Source organism: Mirounga angustirostris, unplaced genomic scaffold (genome assembly GCF_029215605.1).
Source record: "Mirounga angustirostris isolate CCGP_5_RB_7025 unplaced genomic scaffold, mMirAng1.0.hap1 SCAF_12, whole genome shotgun sequence".
NCBI classification, from domain to species: domain Eukaryota; kingdom Metazoa; phylum Chordata; class Mammalia; order Carnivora; family Phocidae; genus Mirounga; species Mirounga angustirostris.
The window spans coordinates 96,863,300-96,871,303 of NW_026991720.1; the positions used below are offsets into that span (position 1 = coordinate 96,863,300).

General features: G+C 43.3%; 1 pseudogene; it reads left to right on the plus strand.

Annotated features, from left to right (window-relative positions):
- The first annotated feature begins 5,856 nt into the window (after window positions 1-5,856).
- On the plus strand, window positions 5,857-6,364 carry LOC123836021 (large ribosomal subunit protein uL24-like; annotated as a pseudogene).
- The last annotated feature ends 1,640 nt before the right edge of the window (window positions 6,365-8,004 follow it).

Here is an 8,004-nt window from a genome sequence, read left to right on the forward strand (position 1 = left end):
TCCCCTTCCTGTGGGGTGGGGGTGTGGAGAAGTCTCGGGTTCCAGACTGATCTTGGGATCTTAGAGCAGCTGTGAAGGTGAAAGTTAGCTGTATTCAAGCTGGAGGGATTTGGAGGCCCTGTGCAGGGAGTGGGAGGAGGAGGCTGGTGGTGCTCGGAGTGCCTCTGCACAGACTAGAGGCAGTTGCCTGGGGAAACCCCAGAGCCTCCTGCCTGCAGCCCCCGCCCCCCCCTCCAGGCGCTTGGCCAGGATTTCTGTGGGATTTTGACATTGTAGAGCTTCTACCTGAGTGAGACGTGTGGGAAGCTGGCCCTGCATCTGAGCCACACCTTGGGATATGTATGCATGGTGTTTGTAATTCCTTCTTTTTATTATGTTTGCCCTCTTTTTTTTTTTTTTTTTTTTCCTCCTGGGGAGCTTTTTTGTCTCTGTAAATCTTTCACTTTTAAATAAGGGCTTGGAAGCAGGACAAGCCAGGGAGAATTGAGGGGCGTTCCCTGGGTTCCGCAGGATGGAGAAGGGGAATACTGGTTCCTTTCTACGCCCCCCTCCTCCTTTTCTGAGATTTGGGATGCTTCTCAAGTTTCTCTTTGAAATTGTTAGATTTCCTGCAGTGTCTTTTGTCCAGCACCTGCAGAAGATGTCTCCAGGGAAACTGGCTGGGGCAGTTTCTGTTTCAGCTGGGCTTTATTGAGTGCGGACACCTGGGTCCTCAGGTAACCAGCGAAAGGTGCAGTGCGTTGAGCTCCTAGCTCCACCATAGGAGTCCTGGCCTCCCCAGAGGGGGCATGTCCTAAGATGCGGGGCTCCCCAGACAAGCATGGGGATGCCTCTTCTCCCCAATGTATTGTTTTGCTCTACGTTTACCCTAGACGGAGCCAGGGTTCTCCTGGTCAGCCTGCTTTGGCGTAGAGCTGAGTCTCTCCTCCAGCACCCACTCCCCTCACCCTAGTCCATGGCCACATCTTCTGGGGGAAACACCCCACCCCGCTGAAACTGGGGAGCAGAGAAGCTCTCATCTGCTCTGTGTCACCTAATCTCTATGTTTCCCCTACTGCTAGCCCTTGGGTAGGTCAGTCGGCTATGTTTTTACTGGGGTATGACATCTTTACTTATCCCTGGAAGATCTAATACCTCCAAGTTCTACATAAAAGATTAAGATAAATTCTGTGGCTTCGGGCAGCTTCATGGACCAGTCTGGTCCATGATGCGTCTTGCATTAACCTTGGGCTGCTCTCTGGGTACAGAAGACAGGAAGAAACTGTCTCTGGAAAATGCAGTTCTTCTGCTTCATGTTCCAGCGCCTTTTAACTCCTGCAGGGCCCCTTTCCCTGGTTCCAGGATTCTGGCTAGAATGTTACCCGACCCCAAGGCAGAGGAATTAGGCCTCTGCTATGAACAGACAATCCAGGACCAGCTCCAGGATGCTGTGCCCTCTCCAAGGTGGGTGTTTTTTTTTTTTTTTTAATTTATTTATTTGACACAGAAGGGTGGGGGGGTGGGGCAAGCACAAGCAGGGGGAGGGGCAGGCAGAGGGAGAAGCAGGCTCCCCGCTGTACAAGGAGCCTGACGCGTGGGGCTGGATCCCAGGACTCTGTGAACATGACCGGAGCTGAAGGCCAACGCTTGACCGACTGAGCCACCCAGGTGCCTAAGAAGGGAGCATTTGAATACATGGAGTAGAGTCAGTGAGACAGAGGTCTGGAAGGAGATCTTGTTTATACGGGGGCAGCAAGAAAGCCAGTGTGGCTGGAATGGAGTAGAGAGTGGGAGAGGGGCAGGAGCTGAGATGAGAGGGGCAGGGAGACCACAGGGCCTTGGTAGGGCATTGTAACGTTTTCAGCTTTTACTGAACGATAAATGGAAAAAAAATTGGAAGACTTGGAACAGAGAAGCGACATGCGTTATTGACTCAGGTCTTAACTGGATCCCTTCTAGGGGGTGCTGTGTCCAGAATGGAATGAAGGTAGGGAAGAAGCTATTACAATAACCCAGGTGAGGGGCGCCTGGGTGGCTCAGTTGGTTAAGCGACTGCCTTCGGCTCAGGTCATGATCCTGGAGTCCCGGATCAAGTCCCGCATCGGGCTCCCTGCTCGGCAGGGAGTCTGCTTCTCCCTCTCCCACTCCCCGTTTGTGTTCCCTCTCTCGCTGTGTCTTTCTCTGTCAAATAAATAAATAAAATCTTAAAAACAAAAAAAACAAAAAACCCAGGTGAGACGTGGGCCTGGCTTGGTGCTGTGGAGATAATGACATGTGGCCAGATTCTGGATATAGTTAGCTGTAAGAGCTGACACAAATTACTGATGAGTTGAATCTGGGGCTTGAGAGAAAGACAAGAACCAACAATGACCTCAAGGCCTTGGTCAGCAAATAGGAGATGGTAGTCTTCACTGATATGGAAAACAGAAGAGGAAGAGAGGTTTGGAAGGGGGAAATCTAAGCATCCGGTTTTGAACTTGCTATGTGTGAGATCCTTTTAGATTTTCAAATGGAGATATTAGGTAGGGAGTTGGATCTTTAGGACAGAGGGCCAGCCACGAGATAAAAATTGGGATCATCAATATACAGATAGTACTCAAAGTCTTAAGGTTGAATGAAATCATAAAGGGATTAGTAGAGAATATACTTGCTAAGGACATGTGATTAGAGTCCTGAGCCCTGGGGCCTTCAATGTGAAACAGGCTCAGGAGATAAGGAGGAAAAAGCAAAGGAGAGGAGTGGCCTGATCTACTGTCTTGGAAGCAAGTTGAGAACAGGTTTCAATGGGGAGAGGTTAATCAGCTACATCAGAACATGCAGGTACATGAGTGGGATTCTTTCTGCCCTAGTACGGAGCTTCCTTTGATGTATATACTATGATTTATTTTCCTGGTTCCTTACAGCAAGACATTTAGAGTATTTCCAAGCAATGCTAGAGGGATAACCTGGAGTACTGATTTCACACATTAGCAAGTGAAATTTCTGAGTGTTTTGTTTCTGATTTTAAAGAGAAAATTTATTTTAATTCTCTTTTTAAGATCTGCACTTTAAAAATTAAGGTATAATTTACATGCAGTAAAATGTATGCATTAAATGTCTTTATATGGTTTAGATTTGCACTTTTCGGTTGTCTAATGAGATTTTTCATGTACTTATTGACCATTTGCGAAGTATCTGTTTTAAACGTTTTGCCTATTAAAAAAAATTATTATCAACTTGACGGAGGTATAGTTGTTTACATATGATAGCCTGTATCTGTTTAAAGTGTAAAATTCAATGAGTGCTGTCATTACAAGCCTCTGTGAAATCACCACCACCAAGACAGGGGACATTTTGGAGTGCCTGGCTGGCCCAGTAGGTGGAGCGTGTGACTCTTGATCTTGAGGTTGTGAGTTCAAGCCCCACATTGGGTGTAGAGGTTACTTAAAAATAAAATCTTAAAAAAGAAAGAGAGGGGACATTTTCATCTCCTCCCAAAGGTTTCCTGTACTCCTTTGCAGACCCCTCTCTTTGTCCCTTGCTTCAGGCAACTACTGATCTACCTTATGTCACTATCGACTAGTTGGCATTTTCTAGAATTTCAGAAGGAATCTAGACATCAAAAGGAATTACGCAGTATGAAGTATTTTGTGTCTGGCTTTTGAGATTCATCCATGTTGTTGTGTTTATGAGTAGTTTGTTCCTTTGATTACCGAGTTAGTACTCCATTGTATGGATATGCCATGTTTCGTTTATCCATTCACCAGTTGTGCAACATTGGGTTGTTTCCAATTCTTGGCTATAATCAATATCCATAAAATTGCTATGGATATTCAGGTACAAGTCTTTGTGTAGACATATGTTTTTGTTTTGCTTGGGTAAATACCTAGGAGCCGAATTCCTGAGTTGCAGGGCAAATGCTGGTTTCACTGCTCCTTTCTCCTCCTGTGCTTTCGTATCATGTCTGCCTTCAAGCTGCTGTATTTTGGTAGGGCTGCCAAAACATTTCTGAAATGTTTGAAGAAGAAATCGCTAAGAATTTTAAGGTAAAGCAGATGTTATTTAGACAGTGTGTTGGCGATAACTTGAAACATTCCGACGCTACGGTCATGCTTACCTCTCATTTCTCCATCGAAGTGTGTACCTACAGCTAGAAAAGGGAAGAAGTTGGTGACACATTTCTCTAAATACTGTCGTATTTTAGCAAACTCTGAAAGCTTAGCATAACAATAATCTTTATTGATGTTTCAGACCTCCTATAATTTCCGTTTGGGTAGAATCTAGAGTAAGATTGGACATGGTAACAGTTATTGGCATGAGTAAGACAGCTCAGGAGTATTGTAGATCCTGCTGTTTCCTTACCATGACTCAACCTGCCCCAGGAAAACAATAGAAAATGAGTTCCTAGTGGATGTCTTTATGACTCATATATAATACAAGTCACCTGGAATTTATTAGAAGAGTGCCTACACTCTTTTTGAGCATTAAAAATGTGATGTTAATTAGTAAATTAAAATCAGAGATCAATCTCTCTTCTGGGGGGTGCACTTTTTTCAGACTTCTCGAGGAAACATGGAGATACTAAATATTAATGAAATTGCACACTCTATTTCTTACAAAAAAACTAATAAAATAACTTAAAAATATTTAACTGTAGCTGAAATGAAAATCATAGGGATGACAGAATTTCCAACTAAACTAATAAAGATTAGAAAAACTACACACAAAATATAACATTAATTACCAACCTAATTAGGATCTCTAATATACTTGATTAATTAGATATATAAAGTAATATTTTTGTAAGAGCTTAAAGTAAATATACATGGTATTAAAAATGAGGATATTTACCACCTAGCCAAAGTGAAAATATAAAAGGAAATGGAGCAAAATCCATACATAAAAATCTAAAATGGGAAGGACAGCAAAGAATGATAACCAGAGAAGGATTCAAAGATCATTATCAATGACAGTGAAGAGCAAAACAAAACCCATCCAAATAAGGGGACATAAAACATGAATGTGTAACTCAAATGGGAATAAAAAGTAGAAATGAAAAATATTTTTCTTTCTTGGGAATCAAAGAAGAGCAACTTAATCACTTTTCAGTGATTTGATGTATATATAGGACCAGTGTGTTCAGGGTGAAGCTAGATATTTTTCCTTCTGAGATCATTCTAAAATTTTGAAAACAATATGGAAAAAAAAAAAAAGCCACTTCAGGATCTTTAAAAATATCGTTGGAGTCACTGAGTTTACTCTTAAAGCAACAATTCAGTATGTAGCATTCATCCAAATGCCACCTGTCAAGGTATGGGACAAATAGACAAACACACCATTCTCTAACCTGTAAGGGAGAAACGTCAACCTGCACCTGTCATAAGCTAGTCTTTATGCAGAGAAATGATCCAGTTCTCAGTCCAAAAAGACATGGGGAGAGGCTCACTTGCCCTCCTGGCCTTCCCAGTGTGGGTGAGTCCTCAGCCTCATTTCCCTGCTGCTAAGAATTTGTTCACAGCTGCTGTTTAGAGACCAGAGGAGCTTGAATCATCCTCAAGTTCTGCAGAAACGATGAAAGTGACCCAGTGAAAGAAAATGTAGTATTTATGCAGTCTAGGCACCCTGACTCCAGACATCAGCTCACCAAGGCTGCTGATGCTGCCCTGGCTACCCTCCCAGTTGGAGGTCTGACCACTCTTGATTGCAGAGCAGAGGGGAGAAGGGAAGATGGAGCGAAGGGGAGGTGCTGGTGAAGTCATGAAACCTCTCAGGCCACCCCCAGAGCCTGTCTTCCCAGAGGATGTGCATGCTGCTCTGACTAACAGCCGTCTTTAGTTAAAAGTAAGAAATCTCTAGCTCTTCCCTCTTGTGGCCATCGCTGAAGCACCAGCGGCCAAAATGAAGTTCAGTCCCTTTGTGACTTCCGACTGGAGCAAGAATGAAAACGGCATTTCAGTGCGCCTTCCCACATTCGCAGGAAGATCATGTCTTCCCCTCTTTCCAAAGAGCTGGGACAGAAGTACAACGTTCGATCCGTGCCCATCCGAAAGGATGATGACGTGCAGGTTGTGCGAGGACACTACAAAGGTCAGCAGATTGGCAAAGTAGTGCAGGTTTACAGGAAGAAGTACGTCATCTACATTGAACAAGTGCAGCGGGAGAAGGCAAAAGGCTCAACCGTCCAGGTGGGCATTCACCCTAGCAAGGTGCTTATCACCAGACTAAAACTGGACAAAGACTGCAAAAAGATCCTTGAACGTAAAGCCAAATCTCGCCAAGGAGGAAAGGAAAAGGGCAAATATAAGGAAGAAACAATTGAGAAGATGCAGGAGTAAAGTAATCTTATATGCGACTTGAAATAAAAACTGTTAAAATGAAAAAAAAAAAGTAAGAAATCTATATTTAGCTAAAGGACTTGTAATGGAATTAGTACTTTTGTTTTTGGTATATCCATAAAGTAGATGAATGACCTGCATGATCTGGATGGGAGAGAATAGACAGTTACTAAATCAAGAAGGCGCTGCTTCATATCCAAGAAGGAAATGGTGAAGGAACTCTTTAAAGGTCCTCAGAGATTCTAAGTGGATTCAGAGACCCCATGTGAACATTCAGTGAAGCATTTTCTCAAACATCAAGGAAATGCAATCTTTCTGCTTGCTATATAAAGGAAATGTAATGTTTTGTAATGTAATGTTGCCAGTAAAATGGTCACGATGAAGACTGTGTAGAAACAGGAAGCAATGCAGAATTTCAATGGCAAGTTAAAATAGAAACACATGCAGAAATTTGAAGATTTTATTTATTTATTTGAGAGAGAGTGTGTGCAGGAGCGTGCAAGAGGGGAGACGGGAGGGGGGCCGGGGAGGGGAGGGACCAAAGAAGAGAGAACCTCAAGCATACTGTCCACTGAGCACGAAGCCCAACTCAGGGCTCCATCTCTGAACGCTGAGATCATGACCTGAGCCAAAATCAAGAGTTCCGATGCTCAACCAGCTGAGCCACCCAGGAGCCCCACGCATGCAGAAGTTTGTATGCAATAATGACAACAGTTAAGTGTAAAAATTATCTTCCTGAGAGAGAACATGCAAACACGTAAGTAGTGATTTTGTTACGGTAGAAGAACAAAGAGTGGCCTGTCATTCCTGGATACTTTTTCAAAAGTTAAGGCTCCGTTAGTGTTTCAATATGGATTTGGATATATGGATAACAATCCTATCATCTTTAGTTTGCACATCCAAGTAATTAAGTGTCAACTTTAGGATGCACATTGTGGCAACAAAATGAATTTCCTCTTCTCAGGTGCCTGGGTGGCTCAGTTGATTAAGCAACTGCCTTCAGCTTAGATCATTGTCCTGGAGTCCTGGGATCATCCCACATCGGGCTCCCTGCTCAGCAGGGAGCCTGCTTCTCCCTCTGACCTTACCCCCTCTTGTGCTCTCTCTCTCTCTCTCAAATAAATAAAAAAATCCTTAAAAAAAATTTCCTCTTTTTAAAAGTAATTTGAAGCATGCATTTCAAGCTTGTAGAGTATTTTGGGTTAATTATTAGTATAGAGATCAATTTATTATATTTGTTCATTTCTCTTTGTTACCACTTTGCTTTAAATTAAATGATCAGGTTTTTTAAAAATTTTATTTTATTAGGTTATGTTAATCACCATACGTTACAGCATTAGTTTTTTTGTTTTTTTTTTTAAGATTTATTTATTTGACAGAGAGAGACACAGCGAGAGAGGGAACACAAGCAGGGGGAGTGGGAGAGGGAGAAGCAGGCTTCCCGCAGAGCAGGGAGCCTGATGCGGGGCTCGATCCCAGGACCCTGAGATCATGACCTGAGCCGAAGGCAGACGTTTAACGACTGAGCCACCCAGGCACCCCACATCATTAGTTTTTGATGCAGTGTTCCATGATTGATTGTTTGCGTATAACACCCAGTGCTCCATTCAATACGTGCCCTCTTTAATACCCATCACCAGGTTCACCCATCCCCCCCACCCCCCTCCCCTCTAGAACCCTGTTTGTTTCTCCGAGTCCATAGTCTCTCAGA